The sequence below is a fragment of the Tenebrio molitor genome, chromosome 2, assembly GCF_963966145.1.
Source record: "Tenebrio molitor chromosome 2, icTenMoli1.1, whole genome shotgun sequence".
Lineage (NCBI taxonomy): Eukaryota > Metazoa > Arthropoda > Insecta > Coleoptera > Tenebrionidae > Tenebrio > Tenebrio molitor.
The window spans coordinates 11321274-11340430 of NC_091047.1; the positions used below are offsets into that span (position 1 = coordinate 11321274).

General features: G+C 32.6%; 1 protein-coding gene across 3 annotated transcripts in view; it reads right to left on the bottom strand.

Annotated features, from left to right (window-relative positions):
• The window catches only part of dpr12 (defective proboscis extension response 12), a 337047-nt gene that overhangs the window by 268861 nt on the left and 49029 nt on the right, over positions 1-19157 (bottom strand). The window contains exon 2 of one of the 3 annotated variants that reach the window (XM_069038671.1): positions 8033-8075. The exons of the other annotated variants lie outside the window; for them this stretch is intronic. The gene's annotated coding sequence lies outside the window, so the exon portion shown is untranslated. The remainder of the gene's footprint in view (positions 1-8032; positions 8076-19157) is intronic. 3 annotated transcript variants of the gene reach the window in all.

Below are 19157 nucleotides of genomic sequence, written 5' to 3' on the forward strand. Positions count from 1 at the left end.
GATATCCAGTTCGGACGCAAAACGTCTCCAGATGTCTGATGGATAGTGCAAACGGGAACAACGATCAAACATAAAATCTAGGTTCGATGAATATTGTTAAATTAATTATAAGCAGTGATGCGTACAAGGATTGAATAAAGCACACATAAATAAGTTTATTAATAGTTCCTCTATTATCACAGTCTGCAATATATTGTAAATTCCAAATATTCAGATTGAGGGTTCACGAGGTTAATATTTTATAACTATGACAACTATACTAAGTAATGTTGTTTTATGTATTGACTAAAAACTCGAAAAATTAAATTTTGAAATTTTATTTTGTTTCGACGAAAAGGATAAATTATCCTGTTTATTACATATTATTCTTGACGTAAAAACAAAAGACAAGGAAAATTCAAACATTTTGAAATATTACTCTTGAATATTCCTGGTGCATGTCAAACTGCCGATATTTTCTCTCGTATGCATTCATGCATTTAAAGACAGTCACAGACAACGTCACATGGACTAAAGGTATTACTACTGAAAATACATATTTGGTGGAATATTTTTGTCTAGACGTTAGTGCTTTGATCTCTGTTTCATCTGTATCAATAAATCTTTCAAGAAGTTGGTGCACAAATTTTACTTCGTGAAAAATAAAAACGAATTACCTTTGTATTAATCTTACAAGGAATGTTACTTTTTCATTTCTTGTAGGGGGTAAAAAGTTGAACATTTTTGGTAATGGAATTTTTTTGCCATCTCTTTTAAGTTTAGAGAAATGAGCAAAAAATTAAATGAACTTAGATTTTCACGGAGTAATTTCATCTTATAAATTTTTTGTCTCAGCAGCTAATTTTGTACTTTTCTATGCTCTTGAATGGAGTACAAAATATATAAAAATCGACTTGGCTTCAGCGAGTACAGTAAGGTCTGTAGTAGCATCGGTTGTGAAACAAATAGTAATTTGAACCTTTGGAATGATAATGATGGCTATTACTCATGAGGATGATTTTGTGTCACGAGCCACAGACGAGTGGCGTAATTCATCCGAGCGAGTAATAGCCATTATCCGCGAATAAAATTCTATATTTTTTCTACGATAGTAAAAAAAATGTCATTATTAGACAAACTGAAACTGATCGGACTCCATAAACTAGTTACTATGATATTTGCAGTGAGTTTTGAAATTATTATTCAACGGGGCGTGGGTAATTAATCCTATTATCCAATGAAAAACACTTTAATAACTACAGTATTATCCAATAGGAGCAGAAAAAATAAGAGCTTCTATAAGTATTTTTATGCCACACCAATCCTAATAAAAGTCTTTTTTAACATTATTCGATCAAAAGGATGCCTGAAGTGCACCTTAATAACTCTCTCGTTCTGATGTCGATTGCTAAATATCAATATTGGATGCCACTTCTGACATTAATTAAAACGAACAGACTTTTATTTCGCTGTGATGATTTTAACGCGAAACTTTAGTGTGTTTTTCCAATCGAATGTGGCGAATCGCGAATGGTTTGTCGAACAAATTCTTTTTAAAATAAAGTGTAAAGTAATTTCCTGTGTAAGGACCGAGTAGTGTGTAGGTGCACGTGCTGAATGTGCGGTGGTCAAACTTTTCGGTAGTGGTTTTGGTGACCCAATTCGTTCCACACGTCGGTAGTGCAATCAATCGTTTTTGTTTCAGTGGTTGATGATAGATGGAATTTCGACCAAATTTTAACGTGAATGGTTATTTATTTGATCGTTGATACAATGAATCAAAAACTCTGATGTGTAAACATCAGACGCGTCGCAAACACAAGAACAAAATAAATTTACAGTGGGCTCCAAAATTTGGAATAATGGAAATATTTTCTTTCCCGTTGAGCTTTTTGAAAAGAGGGAGTCTTTTTTTCGTTTTTATTTTTCGAGAATGAACAGAAAATGGGGAAAAAACGAAAATAATCGATAATATTTCTTTAAAAAAATAAAATTGGGGTTTCTGTTTTGAAAATCTCAACGTGGAAGAAAAAATTCCAAACTTTTGTGTAATAAAATCAGAAAATATTTATATGACTACTAAAAGAAAACAATGAAATTGAATTTAAAAATTTTGAATTTTTGATTGTTTTCATGTTTAAAAATTTTTGAAGTTGTTTCCAGAATTAATAGTTACATCTGGCTCAATTCGCACAAAAAGGAAAGGAGTCTTTCATCTCATTTTTTAACATATAATCATTAGGGTTGAACTCCTAGAATTTATAACGACTTATTAAAGGAGGTATTTAAATTAACTGTTAGATTTGGCTATCTTAAGTTATGACCACTTCCTATTATTCTTGCATAAACCAACAATAAAATTACAGAAATTATGGAGATTAGGCTTCTCTTTTGCTTCAGCTTATATTATGCATCGCTGTCGCCCTATCCCAACTTTAGTCCAACTCAACTAAGTTGTGATTATCACTTCAGCTATCAACTCAGGGAACTCTAATAAAGTGGAATATGCTTACGTTTAGTGAGGTTCAGAATATGATGATGCTACTGAAGAGTATTTGATAAAATGTTAGAATTGATTAAAGTTTATCAGTTCGCGTTAGTACGAGTACTTTCCCAACTAATTGTAATATTAACTAGTTAATTCTCACAAGTCTCTTGAAAAATTGTTGATAGGTGTGAAATTTAATTTTATTATTTAACAATAGATGAATTACCACGCTTCATGGCAATTATTAAGTGCCGTTCATTGGAAACGGAATTTTGTTAACTGTAAAACTGGCAAATGTTTCGTTGCAAATATTTTGAAATTACTGATGGGATTGTAATATGTAGTTATCTCAAAGGACAATTTAAAGTGGTTATTATTCAAACTCAAATTTTTCAATTTTTACAGTTTACCAATTAATTCAAAACAATTTGAAAGCAAGCATTTATCAGTTTAGCAACAAGGCAATCAAGTAAAATATAAGTTCTTCGAAAAAAAATAGCAATTACATTTTTTAGAACCAGGAAAAAATTTAATTATCGAGCCTGACTTTGGCAAGCAGACTGGGACAACTAGACAGTGTTCATTAGAATAAATAACTTATCTACGATCATCAGATAAAAGCAACTTTATTGATGTGAAAGCTCTACTCTAATTGTCATTTTATTCATCGACAAATTAAAAGAGAGTTCTTATTGGTTCCCAGTCATGGATAAAATTTACAGGATCTTTTATCCATTGGGCTTGGACCAATCAAAATTAGAAATTACAGTAACTGCAGCAACCTAACCAAATACAAGAACGTAGTCATGGTAAAGAAAAGGAACATTAACATTTAAAAACTTAAAAATATTGAGCTAAGAAATTGTTTTATTATTTTTTTCACTACTAGTCTTAGAAGGCGTCATTATTGAATCTCGAACTGAACCCAGAAGTAGAATTTCTCTCCTCCTGGTTAATAATGAACAGCCATCACCTAGCAACGAAAGATTTTCGTTGATTTCATTGGTTAACATAGACAGACGATTTTCAATTTCTATAGCAACCGTTGAAAAATGAGAACTCGGATCGTCGCATCGGACAAAATAATTTAATTAATAATAATTATTAGAAAGGGTTTTAACGTATCTAGTAGTGAAAAAAAATTGTATATAAACCACGGTGGAGAAGTCCCTTATTGCCTTCGCGCATTACATCCCTCGGCGCGCCTCGGGATCTAATCTTGGCGCTCTGGCTATAATCAATCATGAACTTCTTCACCTTGGTGTATAATATACTATTTATTATACTCGCAAGTAAAGGTTCCACTTAAATGATTGCACTAACCTGCTAGGCAACATTTTCGTGAATAAAAACCTTCTTTCCTTGCGGATGTAATAATATATGTACTATTATTTGATGGTCAAATGTCAAATGCTAAACGTCGTAAAATCAAAGAGCAAAATTATCAATTGAGAACAGATTACGGCAAAAAAAAATAGAAGACTAGTTAATTAATAAAGCTGGGTAGGACGGAAAATTACATATACCTACTTATAGTATATTTATCCCTAATAGAAATATTGAGTAAAATCATAAAATCACACCTACAAATAATTGAAGTAATGATCATGTAAGAAACCGGTCATTGTTGCCCGTTGGGTGCCATCGAACATTTGAGTAATATTTGCTATAAATTATCCGGGTGGAGTGCTTCAATAACTGTTTCTTTGTTTGTGTGATTTATGATTTTAGTCAATATTTCTATTAGAGATAAATATACTATACCTAATATTAACGCCGTCAATTTAGTCAATTTAGTTTTAGTTTAGTTAGTCTGAAATTTAAATAATTTCACCAGTAAAACGAATATTTGTGTAAAGTAGAATCTGTCTTTTGTTAGGAATATCTTAAATACAGAAAGAAGAGAAATGAAGTGACATGATCATAATGATAACATCAGATTTAATTGGATTAATGGACATGTAATCAAATTGAGGCTCTCGAACAACAAATAGACCCAAAACTGTAATTTTATTTTTGCATTGGCTCTCACTACAGTAAAATATTAAAAAAAATTGTTGTCTCCATCAATTTCTCCGTACTTGTGTTAATACAAAAGTAAACATTTTTTGATCAGGTACTTGAACAGATCCTTATAAAATCTCAAAAGTGAAACTCTCTGAAGCACTAAATTGTTAGGCAATCAAAGAGAATGTTTAACGTTTTGACGAAAATTTCAAAGTAAATAATTTTGTTCCAAAATTTTAAAAATTAAAACAGATTCACGCTTGGCATGGCATATATGCCTACCTACATAATTTAATTGTAAAGGGAACTGAATTGAATGGAATCGATAGCCATTTATTCTTTCTGCTCCAATTCAAATTAATTGAATTATGGAATATCGAAAAACCTTCCATTTCAGCATTTTTCGAAATATATTGTATTCTTACACCTTTTACCCGACAAATTAAATGTGCTTACGTTTTATTAATTACAAATTATATTGATTTCTACAAATATAATGTCATGGTATTGCTTGCTGATCAAGCATTGATTATTGTAAAAAAATAATTTAATTACTGCTTGTAGTAAACCTAAACATAAACATATGTTAATAAAATAAAAAATAAATATACAAGGTGATTCACGGGTAATAATGAACCCGACGGAATTGAAAATGCAACCCACAATACATTGGGAAGGTAAAGCTGGATTTTTGGCGCGTCCGTATACAACTTTACGTTCCAAGTGTATTGTGGGTTGCATTTTCAATTCCGTCGGGTTCATTATTACTTGTGAATCACTTTGTATTTAAATGGCTCTATGCAAAAATATTGAAAATATTTTTAGATCAATTAAATATTTTTTGACGGTGGATTCGGTAAAATGTAATATTTCGTGTATGGTGGTGTAAGAGCTTGCTGAAAACTGCGAAATACGTTGTTTACTTTTGTAGTTGAAACACATCTTCCCCGAGGCACTTTTACATCAAATTTGTTCTTGTTTTGACGTAATTTGAGGACGGCAATCTAATTAATGCACACATTGATGACAACAACACTATTTAGTTCTTCAAAAGACTAAAATATTATTTTTTCAAAAATTATATAATTTACAAAATATGCACAACGTCCTAGTCAAAATATGTAAATGTTTTGTTGTCTCTTCGAATAATATATTTATTTTTTTGATATACATATTGGTAAATAAAGTTATTTATACTTTTATTAATGAAAACATGTTTTCGCAAAATCGTGTTATAGCTAGTTACCATTGTTGTTGACACAATCGGAAAGTTGAACTTACAGCCTTAAGGCTGTAAGTAAATAACGGCACCGATCGCTACTGAGCTAAGTCATTAAATGACATTAATGACATTAACGTCTTCAAAATGCTCGACTTCGTCTCGATTTTTCAAACTCTTCCTCGATTCTGTTATAATGCACTTACTAACCTTATATCCCAATATATGTAGGTACTAATATCACCAGAAGTAATGACTAAAATTTTCCCGGAATAATTTTATACATTTAAAAACAAAGGACTGAACTAATAATAATGTGTTTTCGGCTTCCCTCACTGTAAAACACACCTTTACCTTTCGAATGTTATACATTTCTGGGGGAGTGCGGTAGAACGCACGGTTAATTTACATTTACAGTTACTTTAAAATTAAAGTGTTCATACCTTATTTTAATTTAGTGTAAAAAACACATTTACATGTATTATTTTTCCGAGAAATGTTTTTATTTTTATTGAGTAATAAATAATCATAATCATAATAGGAATTTTCCTATTATGATTATTATTATTAGGTTGTATTTACAACCTACTGGGTTGGCAGCTCTGTATGTCAAAAAGTTTCACATTTGTTATTTCATCAAAATCAGCAAAAGTGCAAAATAAAACATTTGGTCAGCCGAAAAGTGTACGGTACTCGGTTCGCCTCATGCCTGAAACCTAGTTTTCGTCCTGTAAATACCCCTACCGTACTCTAATGTAAATAAAAATAACTATTCCTTCATGGTTAACGTTCACAAAACACTACACTAGCGTTGTCGTTTTTATTCGCATTTACTTTTATACGAACAATTTTTTAAATGTTTATTTGCTTCCATAACTTTTAAATTTTACTCGCACGGGTGTAGGCGGTACACTCCTAATTGCTCCAGTTCTTCGCTAACCACAGTATAGCTAAAAACACCGTTACGATCTTGAATTTTTCATGCAATCAGTACTTTTCAAAATTAATGTCGGGCCAGAACTTTCTATTAATCAAGTCGTCTGTCTTTCATCACCGCGGCTTCATGATTTAAAAAATCCAAACTGATAAACTCTGAAAGTTGGGAACTTATTTTATTCATCAAATTTCTGAAAACGTGATTGCCAGAGAGTTTTTTAAGATCCGCATATTTGCGGATGTTATGAATGCTAAATTTGAACCAGAAACCGCTTCATAAAGGGAGTCATATATTTGATTACTTATCTGTAATATCTGAAAATTTTCCGCCACGTGAAAACAAAACTTCAATATGCTTCAAATATGTGAGGAATAATTTATAAAAGGGCCCTGCGCCAAGTATAAAATAATATCATCCACCCAGAATAAGAAGATACTGAGAAAGAAAGAAAATCATGTATTTATTATTAAGAGGCTTAGAAATCTCCGGAGAAGGAAAGCACAGTATCATATTTTATTAAAATTATTACATGAAGAGTAGATTTTAGCTTTTTATTTCTTTCAGTAACAATTTGACAATTGTGATTTATGAAATAAACACGTCCAAAAGTGGATATTTTTGTTTTAGCCATTCTAAAATAAAAATGAAAAATACGAACAAACAATCTTCTGGCATCGATTCGACAGAAATATCTCTCCTTGAGCTTTGAATTGTCCTTTTGTAAAATTAAAGTGGCAATATTGACTTTTGTCTTTGGAACGTTTGTGTGACAAGTGGCAAGTTATGAAAAAAAATTGTTTGGTCGAGCCGCTTCTAAAACGACATTAATCAAGATCAAAATAGGTCCGGCTAAAGAATGTTGTCTTAATAAGAAAATTCATTCTACTCTTAACAAGTATTAGCGTTGGAAGTGTTGTCAGATCTGTATTATTGATGAAGTTGAGAAGCCTAATGAATTAGTTTCTGAAGCAGAAGTGGTTGATATTGCGTGTGCTAAGATTGAAGTTTATGTTGTTTATATAGAAAGCACTGTAAAAGGCGAGAGAGGAAAACGAAATGTCCAAAGGGGAAATTGTTGAGAAGAGATGAAATGAAGCTGTTGGGAGTTGCGCTAAATTGAATAAAGAATTAATGACAAATCGTGAAAATGAGGAAATGTAGATTTGCAGCGAAATTGAGGGACAATAAGAAATAACGACCTCGGTTTATTTTTATAGATTATAGGTGCCCTCAAACGGCTATGGCTTTATTGTTTCATTTTGCGTTTAAAACGGGCTTGTTTGTTCTATTTTGCTAAAGGTCTTAAACTTTTAAACCCGAGTTATCTCCTAAATGCTGCCGAATCGTCTTAGGGATGCGTGTTACGGAAATAAAAAATTCATGAAAGTATCCCATTACATACCGTTTACGATACATCTCGGGCGAAAATCTGGGAGTTAACGTACCTGTAAAAAAAAATATTTTAATGGCGTGAACAGACACAAATTGAATAATTCGGATTTATTCTCTTTAAAGTGCTTTTAATTGCGACCGCACTAACGGCGTAAATAATTCTAGTGCAATACCAAATACACGCAAAAGTGAAACAGTTTGGTCAATTACATTGTTTGTGGAGGGTTGCTCAGAAGGTCGGCTAACACTTATCGATCATGTGAAAACCGCCTGCTTAATTGACTAGTTTTATGCTGCACTTTATATGCTTGATTTAGTTTCGTTCTTCAACCCTTTAATCACTTTTATATTTCAAGTGGCTCGTTAAGGAGGAATTAATTAAGTATAGTTGCGTTGATACTTTAATTAAGACGACGCTTCGGCCTCTTCGTCCTTTGATTTATCGAGCGGATGAATTCTGAACAACAAAAAATTCGTGTTAGAACAGTTTCTTGATTTAGCTCCTTCCATCAAACGAGCAAAATCGAAAACAGTGTTAATAACTCTTTTCTACTGAGACTAAGAACAGTTAACTTGTGCCACTGCAACCATGCCCTTTTAATTAAGAGCGAATAAACTCGAGAGGCTAATTAAATTGTCTTTTGATCCATAAAGCTAGGTACGAGATTTATTTTTAAGAATACTGAAATACTAATGAAACGGCAGTTGGCACTTAACAAACTGAATTTTTTTAGGCATTATTGAAACACTGTCCTCGATTTTGTAAAATTCGCTTTTATTAGAGAGAAACCGAAATTTGAAAGTTTAAACCCAGATCTAAAATCCGTATTTATGTGATGCTACCAAAATACATCTGAAATTCTTGGCTTCCAGCTGACTTTCAAATGTTGGTTAGAATTTTAAATGACTCCGGAAAACAGTGGTGATGAGAGAACGAATCGAAATTGTTAAAGTATCTAAGAGAAAAAAAAACCTTCACTTGGAATCTTTGCAATCCAAGAATTCATCTATAATGATTCAAGTAGCTTAGCGTTTTTAAACTAGCATAATATGACTTGACAAACGAATTATTGCTAATGTATTTTGCATAAAATTGGTAAAATTATTGCCTTTAAAATGTCCGATTGCTCGATGCTTAAACATTTAGTTGTATTTTTACAGATAAAATGCAAGCGATTTAAAATAGAGCGAACGAATGTGGGGAGAACTTTATTTTTATGAAAGCTGCTGCTGTGACTGTTATGAACGTCGCTATTTATCTACCCATAGTGATGTATAAAGTCGTAGCGTGATGACAATAAATCACCCAGTAGATGTATAGACTCGCGTCACTCTTACTCCATTTATAATCAAGGAGGAACTACTTTAAAATCCGTCCCTCATCTCTCACATGTATTGTCGTGCACCGCTTTTGTACATAGTTTCGTTTTCATTATTATTAATGCAAAGAAGAGTAAATATTCATCTCTTAACTATACGACCCACATGCTTTCAGCTAAATTTAAAAATAAATTAACCAGAGTAATTTTTAAAAATACATATATCGCGCGTTCAAATGAAATCCTGGGCTGAGTAGGCGTTGGAAAAATTAAACCGTTTAGAACAGTGAAAAGTTTGAATTTCCCGCCGTTTGACACGAATGACATTTGTTTATGTTTAATCGGGACATAATTGAACATGTTTGTTTTCAGCAAAGGGTGTCCTTAGATATTTTCTTCGAGAATAGGAATAGGAAAGAAAAAAAAAGAAAAATTTTTTTGACTCTAAATTTTAGGTTAGCTGTCAACATGCTTCAATTAATCTACGCTTTAAAAAAGCACAACAGTTGACTGTTTCCAACGCCTTCCCAGCCCAGGATTTTTTTGTTTTTTTTGTATTGTTTTTTTTTTTTTAATGTTGGTTAACAGGTTGTACACCCAAACAAAATCCAACAGTAAACAGCGTTATACAATGCAACAGCTCAAAAAGCGAATGTGTACCCGTTACGGGAAACGCTCAATTAAACCTCTGAAATGCAGGTAATCAATCTCTTAAATTGTCCAAGACTAATCACAAAAATATCGTACTCACTACAGTTGCTATTGAATAATGTGCAGGCAGTATAAAGAGGGGAACGATGCAGTATATTAGTGACTGCTCGCGGAACATAAAAAAAACGACCAGATCTAAGATTTGCCCGAGACACATTGAAATAAATTTGGGATAACAAGAAGGGAGAATTAATAATGCCGTGTATGATCTTATATAGAAATATCAGAAAACTATCATTACGTCTCATATTGAGAGAACGCAGATTTGCCATATCATAAAGAACAGAATTAGGAGTACCTCTTGGAGGAAATTCAGCAATTAACTTGAACGGAAGATTTTATTTGAACGCGGCATATTAATTCTTGGTCTTAATGTTCACTAAGCAACTGTTGACTACTAGGTTTTTTAGATGATATTATGTTACAGAGTCTGCAAATTAGTTGATTAACTTGTCCAAGAAAGCCGAAGAATTTCTTCTTTTGCTAATAAAATCCAATCTTCTCGTTAGAGGCTAACATCGCGCTTATTCAATTCGAAACGCGCGATATCGCGAAGATGCTGCACAACGTTTACAAAGGTTTGCCGAGCTAGCTCTGAATGTCCTTGGGATTCGCCCTAGATCAAAACCATATCGGTTTTCTCCAGGGTGGTGAAAGCCATTTGTGATTTAAATTGAACTCTATGATTTTTTTACCCATTGTTTTATCAAATTCAGTGGTCCCCAAACTTTTTTTTGGAAAAGTTTTAGCCCTTTTTTCTCGAAAAATATCAACATTTGTATAAGGCATTATTGGCTTGATCGTTACCTTTTGTAGAGTTCTCTCACAGGTTAAAATATCTGCACAACATTCAAAATCACCTTGTATATATCAAGGTGATTGACTAAGTAGAACATTTAGTATGATGATATAAAGGAGTAATTAAAAGTTTCTTCAACAAATTAAAATTACAACTTGTACTGAATTTATTAAAGTTGTAGATAACTTCATAAATATGATGTAGGAAATTATCTAAGCCGCTGTCAAACCATTACATATTCCATGTTTCCTAAATACACTTGAAAATTTACATCTAGATAAGGGTTGATCCTAATCTTTACCGCTTTCCTGTTTGTGCGTTTTAGTGACAAGACGTTAACTGCTCGACTTCCAAACGCAAGAAAGTTTTGGTCGTGGGGATTTAGTTTAACGCATCGAATTGAGTAGAAACTTCTGAAGCGATAAAAAGATACTTCCAACCTAATATGACAGAATTGGGTAACATTATATTTCTCTAATAAAGGGGCAGATGCAGTGAACTAGTGAGAATATGGAATCGAGTCGCCGCGGTTTATTTTATAACATAATTCGAAAGCGGGTCTGTTTGAGAAGTGTGTAATTTTTATCACTTAATTGCAAGGAGCCATTTAGGAAGCGGAAAGGGACTGTGTCGCCGGACATAAATCAGGAGTAACAGAAGGAAGCGTTCGTGTTTAAGCCCAAGCAACCGCCTCCTATCCAAACATGTTATCATGTAAATCCATGGTAGAATTTGAAAAGCAATAAATCCGAAGTTAACCTAAAAGCAATTCCCCGAGCACCCCGTATATAACTCGGCACTCTGGATAGCGGCCAATCAGATACAATGCGACCCAGCTAGTAAATGCGGATTCAACCCAGAAATACATTAACGATTCGCGAGCATTAGCATCATAATCCCCAGTTTCTTCGTAGTTTTGAAGGAGAATCAACTTGGTTGTTTGTCGAGGTCGAGACAAAGGTTAATAACAAGGTTTTATACTTCTCCCGTGACCAGGAATGGTTCTCCGGGGACATGCAAAATTGTCAGCTGGAAAACAACACCGGAAAAAGGAGAGATCAATGTGTGGTTGAGGATGAAAAAACGTTTGGACCTCCGTGTACGGTCTCTCTGCGAATTAAACAAACGAAAATTATGGGTCGACGTTAAATATTTGTAGCCCGCCAGTTTTTATGGATTTGGTCAATAAAAAGATGCGCATTAATTTTTTATTGTTGGGTTTTTGACGTTTATGGGTTGACAGTTAATAAAGATTCGATTTATAATGCTTAGGGGTGTCGATAAAAAATCAGATTTTATCTTTTCACTTAAAACTCCTGTTTTTGTTATCAAACCAACTATGTAACTGCGGCAATATGCGGAAAGTAAAACTACACCATCTAAGACCTAGCATCGAGTTTCTACTTTTAAGACATTTTGTAGACTTCTTGTATTTTACAAGAACTTTAGAATTACTGAACAATCAAGCCACAAAACTAACTTGCATCAATGGTTTCACAGCATGTTCTTCTCTACTGTTTTTCAGTATTCATTTCATTATTTAGCAAATATGCAATATGTCAATGAGCTTTAGTGTACACATTAAATAATGATATCATGATATGATATTCACAGACAGTTAGTGACTCTACTAAAGTAATTTCTAACAAATCACAAAGAGATACGAAGTAATCAGGATAGTTAAAAATATATATATATATTAATCTGGTAAAAAAGATAAGAAGAAGTAACATACAAAATACAGTGTTGGGTTTGAAGTATTGAATTCTTACCTACCTACATTTTACCTACAATTTACCTAAACGTACATACTTATTGTACGGTATTTATTACGACGTTACTTATTGTTAGACAGAAAACAGCGATTGTCTTCCACTTCAAAGCTGAAAATATGTTGACATCCACACAACCAAAGGGTAAAGCACAAACCGAAATTTACTACTAAGAAACTTCCCAGAACTACTAAACTGCTCTGCAAAAGCAGAGAATGTGGGAAAATCAATGAAAACAAAGTTAGTTTTTCTCATTATTTATGTAAGGTTGCTTCAAAAAAGGAAATTTCCGGAGGTCCATTTATAATGTTTAGATTTCTGTATTTACAAAAGTAATTGCATTTTTTGAAGAGACAAAATATAAGATTGTGTCCCAAAAAATGTAAATATTTTCAAAATTAAAGAAATTTCTTATTTAGGCTTCTGATGAAATACATATATTTAATGACGAAGGTACAAATCTACTCATGTTTATTTGCTTTATCTACGATTGCTCGAATAAGGTTAATTTATTATCTAAGTGATTTTATCTACACAAGAGCTGCTTTTCCTCTCCCGAGTCTGTAAGTAATGATATAGACAATCTCCAGAAACAATTCCCTCTATACTTTTTGGGAGTTAGTAATTTAAAAAACTAACCAATATTCTCAGACTTCTTCCCAAATGAATTAATTCCAATAGGCTGTGTAATGCATGTATTAGTGCTATCAGGTGTTTCTTTAAATTTCACCTCGTAGTAGGCGTTGAAGAGTCGATTGTGAACGCATCACTCGTGTAAAACGTAAGATTTAAACAGCTGATCCGTGATCCGTAACCTGTATAGTGCGTTCACAATCGACTCTTCAACGCCTACTATGAGGTGAAATTTAAAAAAACACCTGATACATTCAACAAGAAATAGTCCTTTATCGGTATGATTTGGACGTGGAGCAAGATGTTTCCCAACTATTTTAACCACATTTAGTCCAATGCCTCCAGAAGTAATAAAAAAAAATCGAGAAATTTTTGATATCTAGTAATTTTCAATTACTGTCCTTCATTTAGAACGTTTTCAAAAATCGTATTCGTATATTCTTCTTTCTTACAAGCGCCACTGACCTCAATACTCAATTCAACTTTGACATTAGAATTACACCTAAATATCTGAAGATAATATGGTAACATCTTACCTTCATTGAAAACATTTTTTATCACCAGCTTCTTGCAAAAATTTGATATCGTTATTTTTAGTAAAATTTTTGAATTTTTAGATCTGCACCGTTCTGCTTTCTTTCTCAGAAAAGCAATCAAATGACATTATTTGCTAATTTTTAGTTATAGATATTCTTCGCAATATAATATTAAACCCATAGACTAGATAAGCTAATATAACCCTTTCCTTCACAGCATTCGTGAATTTATTTTCCTCGCACCATTCACCAAATCTTTCCGACAAAATTGATGAAACTACATTTGTTACTACGTCTTCAATGATTGTTTGATTACTGCAAAAAAATTGGTTTGTGACAAATTCTGAGCAGTGGTAGATAAGATTTTGTATGTCACACGTGGAATAAGGCATTATCCCACTAGTAACATAAATTATTATTTTAGATCACATGGGATGCTTCTCGACAAGAAGAATTTACTAACAGTTGACGACATAGAAGATGGAGAATTGGTAGTTATTATTATGATACTTGTTTGAAAATTAAATATAGTTTCTAATTTTGCTACAATGTAATACATAACAATAATGAAATTCATTTTCTTGATATTTTTCGTACTTCGTAAAGACTTTTACCTCTTCTAATTCAAAAATCAAAAACTGTTACAATTAGAAAAGAAAAAGGTACCTTGTAGAGCAACAAAACTATTAATTAAATAACTACATAATTAGTTTCAATTACCTCACAAATTGTATTTTTAATTTTTCAATTTACAAGGGTTTGATAATTAATTCGTCTTAATTAATAAAAATATCCAAAAATATCTTCCTTCACTAACTACTTCAACTCCTTAAACTAATTTTCTGTTCACAACACTAGTACCGTTATGATCTGTAACGGTTATGTTATTTAATTGTTTCCATAGCAACCGAATTCGGTAGGCTGATCTTACTGTTCTGTTATCGAAGCGGGAAAAGGTCGGTAGCAAAAAAAGTATACCGGGTGTTATGAAAATCCACCATTAATAAATATTCAATCGCGCAAAAAACATCATAACCATTACAAACGTTAAGGACAATGTACCGATCTCAGACAATAATTGGAGTCGTCGCTGCGCTCCACCTCCAAACAATTGTGTTCGATCGGTACATTGTCCTCACCGTTCACCATACTTAATATACTGTTACAATAATGGAAAATTACTGTAGCTCGTAGGTAAAGTTTTGATACCTGAATTTATTTTCGAGTGACTCTCGGGGCCTTATCGCAGAAGGATGATGAAATGATTAAAAAATGATGGAAAATAGTTGGTTTAAATTTTAAGAAAAATTGTTTTAGGGAGAGTACGATCCAAATAACAAATAAAAAGACAAATTTAAAAAACAGTTTTTAGCGGCCTCGAGTAAAATTTTTCATTTAAAGTAAATTTTTCCCGAAAATTAATAAACATTTGGTAAAAAATAAGTAAACTTGGAAAAGTTATATTAATTTTTTTGGTACTGTATCCAAAACATGTAATGTAATTCTCCAACGGTTTACATTGTTTACCCTTTAAAATTACTCCCACGCAATCTGCAGAATACAAAGGAATTTTTGCTTCTGTTATCTGAACATAGGGCTTGTTTATACCCAAACTTTGAGGTGGCTCCTAAGTATTCCACCTCAGGCCTTAACTAAATAACGATGGACAGCCTCCAGATGTAAGAAATGTGCAAAAAAAGGAAAATTTATATTAAAGTCTCTCTTTAGCAACAGCGCATTTTCTCTGAGAACACTGCATTCTGCCTTCAGTCCAGATACGATCAAAGCCTAGTTTAAAAGTAAGTAATTCCTGACAGTTCCGTTTACCTGGGACCCCCACGATTTCATCCCCAGCTTAACAGTTGTGCAATCAATTCGATCGAGTTTAAAATTCATTCTTTAGACTCATTTACATTTCGTTTCCGTGTTACAAAAACGACAAAATTCTAGTTAATTTATATAATTGTTCGTTTATTAGCTAATTTTTTGATAAATCAAAATTTTCCAGAACTGATTATTTTCTACTTTGTACAATAATTGTACACCGAAAAAAGTACAAAAGAATGGAACTCTACAATTTTATGACACTCGAATCTTAGACGAGCTCAAATTAGCTCCCAGCTGAAAGTTAAAACGCATTAATCCTTGTGCAATGCAAATGAACTTGCATTTTTGATGGTTTTACAAATCCAAGTGTTGCTCTATGATTGTGTTTCACCGTCTGGTGAGTAGCAATTTGCATTCTCTTTTTCATTCGCCCATTTGTCGCTACGAAGCTAAATAGAATTTTACAATTATTTCCACTAACAATTATCGTTGCCTATTAATCTGGCTTAAGAAACGTTTTCACATTAACAAAGTAATGTTAATGAATATTACCCGGATGTCCCAATCTCAAATTTGCTTACACAAACACAATTAGTAAATATTTCGCACAAAAAATAAACGACTCTCAATGATTCTTGTTTAAAGTTAAACCGAAGTTATATTTCTCCAATTTCTTTGCCTGTCTAGACTACTACAATTTTTTTAATTTTTTTCTTTCATTTTATTTTTCATTGCTGCTTGTATTTTTAATGTACTTTTCTTCATCTTTTTGATTAATGTAATTTTATATTTGCTACCAATATTACTGAATAATTAATGCCACTTATACTTTTTTTTGAAGTTTTAGAGGAAATAATTACCGTTTTAATTTATAAATAATTAATACCGGACGGAGTCTTGATCCATCGAACTGTATTGACTCCTAATAAAGTTTTCTATTTTAGAAGGGTTTCCAGAAGGTAGTGTTTACAACCATTTCCCATTTGTCTCTAATGTCGTAGTTAGTGTGAGGGACTACTTCATAATGGGTTTTAAAATTTAAAGGGTAAATCTATGTAATATTAAACTCTTCCCAGGATCACCAAATTAAACAGACATATCTAGCTAGCCCCATTTCTCCTCTAGCTCAACAGTTTTGCACTTTATAATAAGAAGCGTGGAGCAGTTGTAATGGCTGGACACCCATTTAATTTGTATCGTTAAGGGGTGATGGTATTTGTCGCATGACCCAATTGCACACATCGACTGCCTTACTGTCTACAATCCTGGTTGTAAATCACTGGGAATTTCATCTAAATCGCTCAAACTGTCACCAGAATAAAACATTCAGATTTATTATGAAATCAGAAAATTTCGACGTGCCATAAATCATTGTAAAAAATCTCCGATTTACGATAAAATTTGAAATCGGTAATTAAAACAATATTTGAAAAATGTTATCATCTCATGAAATTCGGTAGTGCTAAAAAATTAATGGCAATAATTTGTGACAGATATAAATGACGTTGCTCTGCTATGTTCGATGGCGCTTCTCTACAAATGAGTGATAAAAGCGCTCAGTTATCATGTACAGAAGCATCAATCACGATTGATCTGTCATTCCGTTTAGTTTCAGTATCGAGAAATTGATATAAAGGTAGAGGTATCGATCTGCGCCGCTGTTAATTGAAGCCTTTCACGGCATAATTATGCGATTTTAGTAAATACAACCGGAAGTTTCAAAGTCAAGTTCCGGGCACGTCGCCAGATAACGCCTCGTTACGTTTACAATATTTTAATTAGCATTGTAATTGCATTCCACAATGAACTGTTGTACTTTCCTGTGACCTAAAAAATTTTTAAGTTTTATTAAAATACCTGCAGTAACCTCGACACAAAAACAAAGCGAGGAATGGATAAGTAAATGTGGCAGTGAAAAAGTTATGAATTTTATATTTATTTTTTACAGCGCATGAGACTATTACATTCCTGCCCCATAGTCGGAGCTTTCCTTTCTGAATGTTTTAGAAGAAAAATCAACCTGAACCGATGTTATCCTGTAACTTGTTTACTTACACGTTCCTTCATAAGCTGATTTGAAACCTTCAATCAATGACCGTATTCCTTTTGAGACAATAAAAAATGCTACGCTTCGATAAATTTGGATTGCCACATTTCTTTTGTTGGTCCTTCCGTCGTGTAGACGACTGTAGGTCCCCTCTAACAAATCTGGGTTACTATGTTCTCATTTACATCAAATTTAATCGGATTATTTTTAGATATTTTGCTACAAATTGGTACCAAACTAACACTGGCTATTATTGCAATTAAATTATACACAAAATTCGCTTCATACCTTGTTTAATTTTACACCTGCATTTTGCATTTGATATATTAGTTAATTGGTTTGCAATAGGAGATTGATTCATTAAGAGTAGAAGTGAGTCTTTTTGTGCTAAGTCCAGAGATTGAAGATTGAAATCAGTTCTATTACTTGTACATATTATGTTTGCTGTCGTATTATTGGTCACGATCTTATCGATCCTTTCGTTATTAATGCCAATTTGACATCTAGGACATATCTGCAACTTTTGCAGCAACAGGTTGCTGCCAGACTTAAACAAATATTCCAAGTGAAACCGCATGGTTTCAACAAGATGGAGCGCAACCTCATTTTGGACCTTAAGAATGCCAATATTTAGATGACTTTGTCCAACGTATCAAATATTATCAAGAGGTCAATAAAGACCACATCGAGCATCGGTTGCAAAATTTAAAAAATCTTCATTTCGTATTTAAAATTTTGCTTTAGTGTTAGAATTTCTACTTAACTTTCACCATATTTTTAGCGACCCTGTATATACAGGCTGATTCACGTAGCCCGTTCATTAGAAACTTTCTGATTTCCCCAAATCATATTAATATGAAAATTGGTAGTTGACTATAATCGACTATTCCAAGTTCAAATGAAATATTTTCAAAATGGTGGCACTTCCGGAAATACCGGAAATCGACTCCATCTTTATTTTTTTTAATTGAAAGGCCTCATTTTGACTTCACATTTCGATTCTACGTTAAATTTTGAGTTTGGAACGTCTTTTTATCAACACTTATCTGTCATCGTTTTTGACCTATGTCATCTTTTTTGCGAAAAAGCGAGGTTGCAGGGTTTCATTAACAAATTTATAACTCTTGAACCGTCGGAAATAAATAATTGATCTTTTTTAGTTGAATTCCTAAAGACCTGGCCGATTTTTTTCGCTGTTAGTGAAATTTTTTTTATGTTTCATACGCCTACTGAAATTTTTCAAAATTGCTAATCAAAAAATGTCAAAAACTTCATTTAATTCTAAGCCTACTTTTATTAACATTGTGTATGCCTATTCCCAGCCGTTTTGGCGTAATTTCGATTTTTTAAGTAAAATATTGTTTTTTTTTTATCAAACAATTGTTTTATTTGAGTTTTTATTCAAAAATCACATGCAATAAACAGTAAATAACAACGAAATAATAAAGAAAAGCAAATTAACAAAAAAATATTTTCAATGAATTCATTACA